Here is a 15,569-nt window from a genome sequence, read left to right as displayed (position 1 = left end):
ACATTGGGACTGCTGAACAGCCCAAAATCATAAAAATGTCTGCTGCCTTACCACCTGATCAAAAGCCTAAATACATTGATCTTTTCAAGGAATTTCAGGATGTCTTTGCTTGGAGTTATGAGGATTTAAAATCCTATGACACCTCTGTGATTCAACACACCATACCCCTCAAGCCAGATCAAAAGCCCTTCAAACAAAAGCTTAGGAGAATCAATCCTATGCTTCTCCCAGCAATGGAGCAAGAAGTACAGAAAATGTTTAAAGTTGGCATCATAGCACCAATCAGGTTCTCTGATTGGATTTCTAACTTAGTCCCTACAAGAAAGAAGACTGGTGAAATAAGGCTCTGTGTTGACCTTAGGAACTTGAATCAAGTATCCTTGAAAGACAATTACCCCTTACCCAAGATGGATCACATTTTGCAGAGAGTAGTGGGGGCTTCCAGAATTTCTCTACTTCATGGATTCTCAGGTTTCAACCAGATCTTAGTTCACCCTGATGATCAGGACAAAACAGCATTTACAACTCCATGGGGAACTTTCAAATATGTTAAAATGCCTTTTGGGTTGAAAAATGCAGGGGCTACATTCCAAAGAGCAATGGATATTGCTTTTGCCAAGGAGATTCATGACTTCCTTGTCATTTATCTAGATGACCTCACTCCTTTTTCCAAATCTGACCAAGAACATTTGAAACATCTGAGACAAATATTCATAACTTGTAGAAAATATGGAATTTCCTTAAATCCCAAGAAATCCCTGTTTGGATTGGAGGAAGGTAAGCTGTTGGGTCACATTATCTCAAAGGATGGTATTAGAATTGATCCAGACAGAATCCAAGCCATCCTACAAATGCCCCATCCAAGAAATGTGAAGGAATTACAAGCCTTCTTGGGGAAAATCAACTTCCTAAGGAGATTTATCCCAAATCTGGCCGAATTAAGTAGGTTACTCAATAACATGCTTAAAAAGGATTCAAAAGTGAAATGGTCAGTAGAAGCAAGTCAAGCATTTGAAGGTATAAAGGTGGCCCTTACCCAAACCCCAGTTCTAACAAATCCACAATTTGATAGGGAATTCATCATATTTTCCTTTGCCTCTCAACACACAATTGTTGTTGTTTTATTACAAAAAGATGACCAAGGAAATGAGAAACCCATTGCTTTCTTTAGTAAAGCTCTTAGAGATGCACCCTTGAAATACCAAATCATGGAAAAGCAAGCATATGCTTTGGTCAAAGCTATCAAAGACTTTAGGATATACATCCTATACTCCCATGTCATAGCCTATGTACCAAGCCCAATTGTGAAAGACATACTTACTCAAGAAAAATTAGAGGGTAGAAGAGGAAAATGGATTGCTAACATTTTGGAATTTGATATTGAAATAAAACCTACAAAACTGATAAAAGGGCAGGGCTTGGCTAAATTAATGTCTGAAACAAATTTCCAAGCCCTGGACATCAACCAACTGGACAGTGAACAGGAGCTGGCGACTCCAAAGATCAATGTAGCCTTTGAACAATCCCCCTGGTATTCTGATATCTGTTATGTGTTACAAAACCTGTGTGCTCCCCCAGGACTGTCCAGAACTAAATGTAGGTTTGTGAAAATGAAAGCCTCAAGATTCTGTGTTATGAATGGCAATTTGTTTTGGAAAAATCATGAGGGTATCTTACTAAACTGCTTGATTGAAAATGAAACTAACAAGATCAAGGAAGAATTCCATGCAGGTGATTGTGGTGGGCACTTATATTGGAAGTCCACTGTGGATAAAATACTGAGGGCTGGTTACTATTGGCCCACTATGTTCTCTGATGTTAAGAATTTTACTACCTCATGCCATAAGTGTCAAATATTTGAGGGAAAAAGAAAGCTGCTGCCACTTCCCTTGAGGCCTATTGCAACAGAAAGACCTTTTCAGCAATGGGGCTTGGATTTCATTGGAGAAATTCATCCTTCATCTTCAGGCCAACATAGATGGATCCTCACAGCCACAGATTACTTTACCAAATGGGTTGAGGCCATCCCATGTAGACAAGCAAATGATTCAACAATTATTCAGTTCTTGGAGAACAACATACTGTCTAGATTTGGCTGCCCCAACAAGATAATAATAGACAATGCTGCTGCTTTTAGATCCAAGAAGATGGTCAACTTCTGCCACAAATTTCAGATTACTTTGGGCCACTCCACTGCTTACTACCCTCAAGGGAATGGTCTAGCTGAATCATCAAATAAAAGCCTGGTGAACATTATAAAGAAAGTGTTAGAAGAAAACAAGAAGAATTGGCATAAGAAACTTGTGAATGCCTTATGGGCAGATAGGCTAACAACCAAAAGGTCCATTGGGGTCAGCCCATATGAGTTGGTTTATGGATTAGAGGCCAAATTTCCTTCATCACTAGGAGTGCCTGTTATGAAACTTCTTCAAGAAAGCCAAGCTGAACCCAATGATATGCAAAGGAGGGTCAATCAAATTATCTGTTTACAGCAAACCAGAGACCAAGTTTATAACAGAGTTCAAATCCTTCAAGAGAAGCTGAAGAAAGCTTTTGATAGAAGAACCAAAGCTGAAGACTTTTTTATAGGGAACAAGGTCCTCAAATGGGATTCAAGAAGGGAAGATAAAGGTAAACATGGAAAATTTGATTCCCTTTGGAGAGGACCATTTATCATCCAAGCAGTACAAGGAAACAACACATACTTTCTTAAGAACCTTGATGAAACTGATCTGGATGAAGGTCCTGTAAATGGCAGGATGCTGAAGCACTATTTTGATTACCTTCCATGAATATAGCCTAGTGACTCCCTTGTACATAATTTACTATATGTAGTGTTCCTTTCAGCATGTAAATAACTTAATTTCAAGGATTTTGCAGAAGCAAGCAAGGGCTGTATTTCAGCAAGTTTTGTAAATGTGACAGTTGACAATTTTGATGTTTCAAAGAAGAAAAGAGCCCAAATTGTACTAAAAGAGAAGTCAAAGAGCCAAGGCATTCTGACCTGCTGTTCTTGGTCTTTCATGAAGAAAAACCATCCCCATGTGGAGCCACTGTTAGGTACCTATATCAATAGGTTTCATATTTCATGATTGGCAAATTCAAGGGCCAAATATGCTCTGCTTTGATGGTACAAAGATCCCATATTTTCAAGACAGCAAGGTATGTGAATAGGTTCATGTTTACTCAAATTTTGATGGATGGTCCAACAGCCTAACCTGGACCATGCCATGTTTAAATTTTCTGTTGTAGAATAGAGAAAGAAGTCTGTCCAAACAGTCTAATCTTGGCAGACAAGTAGCTAGGTAGAGAATTAAGGTTCCCAACTGCTTAATCTGGGGCCTTGGAAGGAATAAGGGCAGTCTTAGATAGATGATCAAAGGAAAAATCCAAAGGAAAAGAAAAGGCACACAAAGGGTCTGCAAGTCTAAATGCACCCTCCAAGAAGAAATAAAAATGCTAGGCCAAGTAGCTGGGTAAGTAGATGGGGTTGCAGAAGTGATATTCATTTCAGATTTAACCTTGATGGTCAAGATGAGAAAAGCAAAGCAAAGAAGCATGTCTAACCTCCCTTCTTCCCCTTTTCCCATTTGTTACTAACATCCCCTCATCAGTTGAGATTCATGGAAGGACTTATGGTTTCATGGAGGTTCTTCATCCTTTAAAGGCCACATTTCTTGTCTAAGATTCTTTTCATTTTGATCTACTCCCTAAACTAAGTGAGTTTCAAATAAACTTAGTGATATCCCCCCCTCATCCACTCATTTCATCCATATTAACCACTAATTTTATTATATAAATCCCCTATCTTACCCTTTCCCTAGTATTATTAACACCATGGTGTATAAACCCCAAACATGCTATAAATATCCTCCTTTTAGCATTATAGCTAAATAACTTTGTTTAAGGGAGACTCTAGTCCACCTGGGACTATGCTCAACCCTGTCAAGGGATTACTCTAACCACTGGTTAGGAGTAATAACCTCTCTATAAGCCCTAAACCTCACCTCTGCTAAAACCCTACATAAACCCTTTTTCCACAAAATAACCCAAAAAACCCAAAGACTCACGAAAACCCTCAATCCTAAGGTTCTCCGCCCAAAATATTTAATTGAATATTTTAATGGGCCGGCGGGACCCCCCCAACCTGCACGATCCGTCGGAGGACCCGCCAGCCGTCCGATCTCCGCCGCCCAGATCTAACGGTGGGCGGTCATTTTCGCTCCCCGACCTGCCGACCTTTAGCGTCCGGGGAAAGTGGTTTTCCGCCCCGTACAGGGACGCGTGGCAGGCGGTGAGGTTGTTCGGAGCCCCCCTCCCCGATACCGCCTTTGCCCAAAGGTGGTGCGGGGAACCCGCTTACCGCTTCCCCATTACCACCCAGCCAGCCACATCGCCCTCACGTCATCCTGACGTCATGTCGCCTCTGCCCGCCCCCGCGTCCCGTGGCCCTCCACGCAGCCCTGCCACCGCATCCACCCGCCACCGTGTCCTGCCACCCTGGCTTACACCTCAGCAGCCACGTCACCTCCGTACTCGGGCCCCGCCATGACGTCATGCTGACGTCATCGGCGGAAAGGCGCCAATTACCCTATTTTTCCGAATTTTATCGTTAAAGTCATGTTTTGAGTCATTTTCAATCTTATTTTCGCGTGAAAGAGGAGATAGTCGTTGCAGCTGCCAAAGTGACTCCAGACCTCCAAATTCAAAATTCAACCATCCAAATTCATCAAGTTGTCCTCCACAGTTCGGCCCGCGAGGTGTCTAAGCGATCTGTCCAGGTATTCACCGTGATTCCTCTGTTTGGCCCATGCTTACCAATTCTCTGTGAATTGCCATTAAAATACCTGTTGAAATTCATATAAGCTCCACACCTGTTATCTAAAGTAAGCCAAGACAACCTGCATTGCCCCAGCCCTCTAATTCAACATAAAATACAATCAATTTGCGGGTAAAAAACTGTCAAAATTACTTTTGAAACGCCCGACATTGTTCCCTTTTGCCGGGTGTACACACCAGCTGCAGCCTTTCACCTAAATAATTCCTCATACCCTCTGCAAACTGCCCTGAGCAGTTCACAATCCCTGGGAACTTGCTAAAAACTGCAGAAGCAAGACTGCGTGCTCTTTCATTATAAGACACAGTTCAGACATTGACTGCAGTTGACCTGCTACTGAAGCTCTTGAAGACACTTTTCAAACCATTGCCACTACCTATTCAAATTCAGATTATATCATGGCAGCCTCTGCATCCTCATCCCTCAGTGTTGCTCCATTAAATCAACCAAATAAGGAGCTGGAGGCCTTGGCATTTGTTGACAAGGACTATCTCATTGAAGACTTTGAGGGTAACAGGGACTTCTTGCAGACCTTCACTCAACTAAGAGAGGACTATAAGGATGGTCATGGTACACATGGGATATGGGAGTCAAACCTGCCTTATTACTGTCTCCCAGCTGTAAATGTCCTCCCTGAAATTATTCACCTATGTGCTGAAAACTATGATGTGCAGCACAGAGCTGTCAGCACTCCATCTGGGAGGATCCTTTTCTACATCAATGCTGAGTCCATCAACAATATGTTACATTTTGATCAGACAGAGTTGCTGATCCCATTCTCCATCAGCTATTTGTTGGAAGCTGGTGACAAGATGACCAGTGAAGAGCTTCAAAAGGTCACCAGGACCTTCATGAGACCTGAGTGCCAGCCTACAGGGCCACCTCCTTACCTGGATGTCCATTTCAATGATGTAGGCAGGTTGTTACTAGACATGATTGCCTATGTGTTGGGATACAAAAACAGTGAGCATTTGGATAAAACAATGCTAGTATTGTTGTCTGTTTACAGCCCACGCCAGCCCCCTGCCCGAAAATATAACTTTGCTAAGTTCATAGCCAACAAGATTCATGATCAGTTGAGCAAAGTGGACAGACAGGGGGTCTTCAAGTACTCAGCCTACATTTACCACCTGTTCATGTTCTATCATTCTGAAGCCTTCCCATGCTACATCAAAAGGTTGGATCATAGAGGGGAGAGAAGATCTGTCATCTTCTGGACCTCTGTTTATCACAAAGTCACAAATTCACCCTATACCTACTGTGAATTTGTAGACCAATTTGTATACCCAGTCTCTTGCATGTTGATGAAGTCCCCTCCTCCCAGAATATCAAATGAGATCAAGAAAGCTCTGCAGCTCTCCAAAAAATATAAAATAGGTGACTGGTACCTATATGAACACCATACTGTATTTAGGATCTATGGCTGTGAGCTTTGCCCATACAGGCTCCCAAAATATGTACCCATGAGGTTATTTGCCTTGGAGTATTACAGGCAATTGATTCAGTCAGACCTCACCCATTTCCACAGCTCCAAGAAAAAGGCCCACCTCAAGTTCAAACATCAGTTGGGCCCCTTCATCATGAACAAGAAAGAAGGGTGGGAAGCTGCAGACCTGATCCTTAAGGATAAATACAAGCTATCCTATAGTTTTCGGTGGGTCCATTATGACCCTCAAGGTTTCATCACTGCTAGGAGAAATAAGTATAGGCTTATAGGTGTTAAGCATTGCCAGTACCCACACATTGAAAAATATGCCAACTTGCAAGAATGGCAGCTGGATACTCTAGTTGAAAATTTAACTGAGGAAGAGAGAATGCTTAAGAATATGAAGGAGCTTGAGAAAACTATTGACCTGGACTATGTGCAGCAGGTACCTTTCAGACCGCCTAATACAGTGGGAGAAGGGACCTCGGCTATAAGGACTGCACCACAGGCACCCTCTACATCAGCACCAGTGACAGACAAAGGCAAAGGTATAATGGGTGCAGAGGAGGAAGCAGTGAAGGAAAAGTCTGCCCCTGTAACAAAGCAGCAAACAGAGCAGCAAACAGAGCAGCAGCCAGAGCAGCAGCAAGGACAAACTGTCCTACCACAAACTGTGCTGCCAGCAACCCCTACAACGCGAACACCACCACCTCAAACTAAGCCATTGACTGCCCCAATTTCGCAAACCCCAGCACATGAAGAAAGGGGGACGAAAAGAGAAAGAGAAGAGTCCACTCCTCCCAGTGGATCCTCCCACCAGCCAGAGGCCAAAAGGCAAAGGGCTGACTCTCCAGAAGTTGAAGACATCACTGAGGAATTCCTTGACAGTTCAAGGAAAGACAGGGAAGCAAGCCAGCACACTGGTACCAGCTCATTCCAACAGGAGCAAGGCCTGCAGCTTGGTTTGGAGGTGTCATCTTCTTCCCAGCAGACCAAGAAGCCCAAGAGCACCAAGGCTTCTTTCAAAGAAATCAAGGCTCAGAATGAGCTACTAAGGGTTGAGGTCTACAAGCAGTTTATAGATGCTACACCAGCCCAGCAAGAGAGATTAATGTCTGTTTATGACATTAAGGAAGAAAAGATGATATTCAGTCATTTCAAGCCCAAAGGGCCGCAGCCTAAGACAGCTGCAGATTTTGTAAAAACAAGGGTGGAGGTCCTAGCCAGAGATTTACATCCCATGGATCAGATTGAACTCCATAAGCAAGCTGGGGAGATGGTCTATGCCACCTTGGTAGAAAAGGCCACCATGGCCCATGAGCTGAAAGAGTCCCTAAAAAACACCAACACCCAGTTGGATTTTGAGAGAATGTCCTCTCAGGCTAAGGACAATAGAATAAAGTCTCTTGAGGAGATCATCATTGATCTAGGACATGATCCTAGTGATCCAACAGGTGTAAAGGCCCTCATGAGGAAGAAAGATGATGACCTGAATGCATTGAAGAAGAGGTTGAGGCTGCAGCCCACAGAGCACCCTCAAACAGCAGAGCTTCAAAAGCAGAAACAGGCTGAGGACCAACTAGACCTACTAATGCAGCAAGATCAGAGGATCCGGGAATTGGAGAAAGAGCTGGAAGGAGCACTACAGGATAAACAGGGAGAATCCACTTCCCAAGCTCCTCCAACCACTTCCACAACAGCAGCAACTTCAGGGGCAGCAGTGACCCCCACAACAGAAGCAGCAGGAACAACAGCAGCTCCAGATGCCAACCCAAGTGTAGAGGAATTGACCAAGGCTGTCAAGGCAATGGAGCTCCAAGCTGACGAAATAAAGAAAGCAAAGGAGAAATTGGCAGAACTGGATGCCAAGTATGATAAATCCAAAGTGACTGTAGCAGAACAGGGCAGAGAAATAAAGGCCCAAAAAGAAAGGATCAAGGCATTAGAGAAAGAGCTGAACCTGGAGACTGCTATGGCCGACATAAAGAGGATCCTATGGGCCAAGATTGGCCAATCCATCAGACAGCAATGGAGGTCAATAAAAATAATGCATGAGCAGATGGATTTAATGGGCCAAGCTCATGCAGAAATTCAGAAGGCCAAGACAGTGCTAGGGAACAGAGCAGAACAGGCAAACAGAATGATTGATTTCCTGAACAGGCAAGAAAGGGAGGAATTGGCAGCCATAGGCATTCCCAACAGAACAGAGGCTGTCCTCTCTGCTAAGAAAGTGCTTACCCTCAGGAACTATATACAAACAGTAGAGAGGAAGTACTATGAGATGCAAGCAGATGTGGAGGAATACAAAGCCAAAATGGGAGTGCTGCAAGGAAAAGGCCTGCCCAGCCTACTAAGTGGTGCAGGGAAACTGATCTCTCCAGATCAAATGGCCAACAGAATGGCAACCACTATAGAAAATCAGATTATTGCATCTGGCAGTTCATCTGAACAAGCAGGGCCTCCCACAGGACAGAGCATATATGAAAAACTTGAAGGCCTGTTCTTCATTGAGAATGAAGTGAATCACCTGTTTGAGACCCCTCCCAATCTTTATAAGCATACAGAGGCCGAGGAAACATTGATAAAGATGCGCAGACATCAAATGCCTAAGGAGGATTGGTGGCAATTCATGCTTCAGATTTTGCCACGATAGCTTCAGTCATTCGGCCACTGCCAGCTCCAGGTCACTACAAGACAAATGACATGACAAATGTCAGCAGTTAAAGCAGCTAAAAAAGTGACTCATCACACGGACATGACAACTAGCCAAGTTTGGACAGCGCATCTCCAGCCGACTCCAACAGCCATAAAGTCCAAATATTTTCTGACTATTTTGATAGCTGAAGCATTAAGGAATTACTGCAGCATTCACTCCTTCAGCTACTGCATTCTGGAGATTAGCATATCATAAATGAGATATTAACTCATTCGTTGATATTTTTGATGTAAAATTTTGTATATAAACTCCCCTGAGTAACTCATAAGGGGTTGGTAATCTTCTCTATGAGAACACTTGTATTGTACACTTTCAGATTTATCTAATACAAAGGGCTGGATGAGCTCAGTGATTTCCTGAAATATTTGATGTCTGGAGGATGCTCCATGTGTTGATGCAGAATTCATGTGCTGTCTAATGAAATAACAAGTTTTTTTCTTCAAACTTTGTTCCTGTTTTCTTATGTTTTGTCATATCATAATCATGTTACACTAAGCTAGCAGTAAAGGAAAAGAATAGTACAAGATTTGTTTCACTACACCTTGCACTCAAAATTTACTGCTATGAATGTTTTGTCTTCAGGGTTACTATGCACATGAATTCTTGACTGCTCATGTCTGTATTGATTCTATACGTATGAATATTGCCTAGAAATTCTTAATTGCTTCTAGGATAGTATTCCCTTTGTGTTTCTTCAGCAGTTCACTGCAAGATTCTTCATTGCCTTGCATTAACTGGATACACTCCACTCAATCACTAAATATAAACGTTCTTCTCAGACACTAATCTGGCTCTGCAGCATCACTACAGCATCAAAGCAGCACACCAAAGACCTAAGGACCACTGACTCCATAGCCCAATGGACTAGAACACTTTGGAAATTGCATAAGAACCTAGACTGAAATTATCATCCAACAAAGACCTTCAACAAACCTGAACCCATAGCTAGCCTAAAATCATTTCAAAACAGAGACAAATTATAAAGAGAGAGCCCTCTCTGATTACAGTGTGGCTAGGCACTGTAATCCAAAGATTGGTTAGTGGTTACCCCGGCCGTATTCCCTTAGAGTCAAAGGGAACAACCTGGGTGTTAACAGGTAGTATTTTGTTATGCATTCGAAAGTGTGACATTTATGGAATTCTATATCGTCCATGAACAAGGAAGCAATTGATTCATAACTTCTATTGTAGTCAATAGGTCCTCTAGTTTTTTTATCTTTCACACTGATTTCTGGAAGATTGATAAGGATTTCTTTTGCTATAATCACTCTTGGTATAGGCCCTACAATCTCTTGCCTGATGCCCAAAACTAGTACATGAAAAAAAATGTCCAAAGAATATGGTTTGATACACAGATAAGTAGACTTTCCTTGATGTATTTTTGAAATTGTTTTTCCTTGGTGGAAGTTCAACATTTGGTTTATTCTCATAGTTGTTTGCATTGGAGGAATATTCCTTAGGAACGTCGATATATCTTCTTGAATAAGTAGCACTGGAAACATTCTCCTGACTTTCATTTTGATTCGACCTTTGAAGGATAATGACTTTTCTTTCAGGCATTTATTCAAATTTATCCCTTTAGGATTTGAGTTTTATATCTTGTTTGCAAGGGGATTCTATTGTATAGACAAATCCTCTTTTGTCAAATGGTGATATATGATGGCTAAGAATTTCATCTAATGATTGAGAACTCTTTAGACTTTTGCATAGCTTGTCGACTTCTTTTTTTGATGAGATAATTTACTCTTCAAGTTTCTCACAGTCTTCATTTTTGTTCATAAATTGTATCTTTGTTTCTTCTTTCATTTTCTTTGCGTCTTCTAGCTAAGATGTTAATGAGATGACTTCTTCATGTCTCCTTTCTTTTTTATGCAGCTTTGCTTCGAGATTGCTAAATTCCTGATCCAAAGGATCCTAAAATGGCCTAAGATTCAAAGTCTCCAAAATTTGATGGAAATAGTGTCATTACATAGAGCTTGGAAAACTTATTCCAAAGCAATTTGAATCGTGTCAATATGACTTTGTATGTGAAATTTATTGCAGTTAGAATTTTTGCGAAAATGGTAAAAAAGTTGAATTCAAAGTCAAAGTAACAAGTGGCACATCTAGGAGTTGACAAGTGGTACGTCTGGAGCTAACACATGGTGCAATGAGAAGTCGAAACTTAGCAGGTGGAAGGCTCACCATGATGGATTTTTCTTTGTGCTTAGTAGGTATATTTTCCTCTTTGACTAGCTTAGGAGACCATATCATGTTGCTTCGATAGTATCGTGCAATGTGTTCAAAATTGTGACATTTATGGCATTTTATATTCTTCATGAACAAGGAAGAAAGTGATTCATAACTTCTATTGTAGTCAATAGGTCCTCTGTTTTTATATCTTGAAAATTGATTTCTAGAATATTGAAAGGACTTATTTTGTTATAATCACTCTCCGTGTAGGCCCTACAATCTCTTGCCTTATGCTTGAAAATAGTACATGAAAAACAATGTCCATAGAACATGATTTCATACACGGATGAGTAGACTTTCCTTGATGGATTTCTAAAATTGTTTTTCCTTGGTAGAAGTTCAATATTTGGTTGATTCTCATATTTGTTTGCATTGGAGTAAGATTTCTTAGGAGCATCGATATAGCATCTTGAATAAGTAGCACTAGAAACATTTTCCTGGCTTTCATTTTGATTCGACCTTTGAAGGATAATGGATGTGCTTTCATGCATTTCTTCAAATTTATCCCTTGAGGATTTGAGGTTTGTATATTCTTTGCAAAGGGTTTCTCTTGTATATCCAAGTCCTCTTTTGTCAAATGGTGATCTCTAATGGCTAAGAATGTGATCTAATGATTGAGAACTCTTTAGAATTTTTCATAGCTTATCAATTTCATTTTTTAATGAGATAATTTCATCTTCCTGTTTCTTACTGTCTTCCTTTTCTTTCATCAGTTGTATCTTTGTTTCTTCTTCCATTTTCTTTGCTTCTTATAATTGAGATGTTAATGAGATGACTTGTTCTTCATGTCTCCTTTCTTGTTGATGCAACTTTACTTCAAGCTTGCTAAAGTCTTGATCTAAAGGATTCTAAAATGGACTAATATTCAAATTCCCCAACTTTTTATGGAAATAGTGTCATTATGTAGAGCTTGGAAAATCGATTCCAATGCAATTTGAGTGGCATCAATCTGACTTTGTATGTGAAAGTTATTGTAGTTATAATTGTTGCGACATTGGGAAAAAATCAAAGTCAAAATGACACGTGGCACATATAGGAGTTGAAAAGTGATATCTCTAGAGCTAACATATGGCACAACGAGAAGCTGACACTTGGCAAGTGGAAAGCTCACCATGTGGCCCACAGCATAGGCAACACATGCCTCTATTTTATTAAATCAAAATCAAAATGACACGTGACACACATCTAGGAGTTGAAAAGTGATGTATCTAAAGCTCACCATGTGGCCCACAGCGTAGGCAACACATGTCTCTATTTTATTAAATCAAAGTCAAAATGACACATGGCACACATCTGGGAGTTGAAAAGTGATATATTTAAAACTAACATATGGCACAACAAGACACTAACACTTAAGAGTTGAAAAGTAATATATCTAAAACTAAATCAAAGTCAAAATGACACATGGCACACATCTGAGAGTTGAAAAGTGATATATCTAAAACTAACATATGGCACAACAAGACACTAACACTTAAGAGTTGAAAAGTAATATATCTAAAACTAAATCAAAGTCAAAATGACACATGGCACACATCTGAGAGTTGAAAAGTGATATATCTAAAACTAACATATGGCACAACAAGACACTGACACTTGGGAGTTGAAAAGTGATATGGCACAACAAGATGCTTGACACTTGGCAAGTGGAAAGCTCACCATGTGACCCACAGCATAAGCAACACATGTCTCTCTTTTATTTTCCAAATTTTATAACATATCAACATCTACAATATTTGAACCCGTAACCTCAATATAGTGCAATGACTCTACCATTGAGTTGCAAATATGGTTGTTAATACATCCCACCAATATTATATTTTAGAGACTGTATGTTTTGGTATGGGAAAAAGGGGGGTGGAACCACCAAATATGGCGGCCCTGCCAAGTTGGAATACCGAAAAATCTGCCAACAAAGAAGCCCTGCGTACATATTTAATTGGAACGCAAGTAAAATACACCAACGGAATATGTTAATGTGATTGGCGTGTTCGTTTGAGAATTAAACCAAAGTTTACTCACATTACCTTTATGGTATGTTTGTTATACATTGGGGCATTGATATATGGTTATAGCAAGATCCATATATAACAAATATAATGTGGACTTTATAACTTATACACCATACATATCATATGGTTTTTATTAGGACGTATACCATTTTGACATATGGCATGGAGACTTAATATGGCATAACAAAATATTATTATAACATATGCCATTTGGTTACGTTGGTTAGTGGAATATGCTACTATTATAACCAGCATGCCATATTTATCATATGTCGTCGAATTATATCATATAGTTTGTAACAAAGTTTTTATATAGGGGTCAGTGATAACATGTGGCTTGGTTATTAAAACCATATGCCATATATGTATTTTGGTTATAACAAAAAACCAATCAATATGTACTATTTTTATAATATGCCAATGTTATATATAAACCGATGGGGTTTTGGCCATTGAGCCATAGCCATGAGAGTTTGGTTTGTGAAAATTATAGCGCCGAGGTTGCCTTAAGCCATATTTTGGCCGGTTTATTTTGTATGTAAGTGAAGTTTTGGAGTGCAAAGTTTTGGAAGTTTGTGTAGCAAGCCTTTGGAGGCATTTTTGGCATTTTGTAATTGTGATTTTGGGGAGAATATTCAAGATACCACTCCCATGGAGGCAGGACCCGAAGACATAGTCCACACTGGACAAACTTCATTATCAATTGGTTTTGTGTTGATTTTCTTCTCATCTCAAACTTTTATATTTCATTTTTAGTTGTAGCTTCATTTAAAGTATTTCATGCTTGATTTAATTATTATGTTGGTTTAAATTTTATCTTATACGCTTGAACATTTTTACAAGCCAAGTCACTTTAAAAGATCCTCAATCAAGTCCTTAGATATTTCTTTTACTTGGAGCCTTAGGAGAGAAACTTCTTCCTTTGTATGGTCAAAGTCTTGATTCTTCTTTTCAAGATCTTTATTTTCTTTTGTCAATCTACTTATTTCTTTTAGAGCAACATTAGTTATGCTTCAAGGTTTACTTCAGCCTTTACTTCAATGTCTTTTTCATCTTCATTGTCTTTCATGTTTTTGGTGCCTTCATCTATTTCCTTTGATTCATGATCATCCTTGTGTTTGTCTTCCACATACTCTAGTTCTGGCTCAACAGACACAAAGCCAGATTGGGCCATAAAGTTTTTGTATATTTCCCAAAGGCTTTAAGTTGAAGAAAATTGACCCACCTTGATTTTTACAGAATCTGATAGACTACTCAAGATTTCTTCCATCGCTTTTGTATTGTATTCTTTTGACTCCACAGTTGTTGTCTTTCCAGTAACAATTGATTCTCATACTTCACTAGCAAGAGCCATCAAAAAGAACTCCATTATTGAGTTCCATAATACATAGTTTGTTTCATTGAACAAGGGATCTTTTCCAACCTAACTAACTTATGATTTCATGATTGAGGAAATATTTTCAAAGTGTTTGGAGACTTTCCTTCTTAACCTTTCCATTTGATCTAGGGGTATCTTTCTTCCAACTATTAGGTTGAGACTGAAGGAATTGGCTCCAATACCATTTGTTGGAAACACTAAGAGGGGGGGGCAGGGAGGAATTAGTATTTTTTTTTTTTTTGTGGTTCACAAACACCCTGGTCAATGGCTGGCGCTACATCCACAGAAAAATCTGGGCTAATCGACCCCGTAGGGAATCTAGCCCCACAACCCACTAGCAAGGCCTAACCCCAAGGGCTTCAGGGAGAATGGACCCTGTGACCTCTCGATAGCGAGGCACTGATTTTGACCAACTGAGCTAACCCTTGGGGCTAGGGAGGAATTAGTATTTATTTCAATTGTCTAGTTAATATTTCTCTTTGATTAGAAACACAATATACCAGAACACAGAAATAAGAAAAAATAATTTTATTAATAAAGAAAGTGAGGACTCCAATCCTCTTCAACCTGTATAACAAAATCTCCAACTTATTCAACGCTACAACATTCAATGATGACTCCAATCCTCAAATATCAATCTAGGCTCCAACTTGGTCTCTCACAAGGCTCCAACCTTGTATGAGAACTCCAATCCTCAAATATAAATCCAAGCTCCAACCCAATCTCTCACAAGGCTCCAGCCTTGAACAAATATTTTCAAAAACTTTATCAAAATACTACTTTAATATGTCATCTAAGTGGCTTCAATCCTTGTTATAGGTCATTTTTTCACATCCAATCAAATGGTCTTGAAACTAGATCAATCAACGTCCATTGACACTTTGCATTCATCCCCTACAAAGCCAAGAGCATCCTCTCTCCAAAAGTTCCAAGAATTTTGGGTTAAACAGCTCAAAACCCTAATTTTT

This window comes from Pinus tabuliformis, chromosome 7 (assembly GCF_031772625.1).
Source record: "Pinus tabuliformis cultivar Carrire ecotype Pingquan chromosome 7, CPIR1, whole genome shotgun sequence".
NCBI lineage: Eukaryota > Viridiplantae > Streptophyta > Pinopsida > Pinales > Pinaceae > Pinus > Pinus tabuliformis.
Note: the sequence above shows the minus strand (reverse complement) of the source record.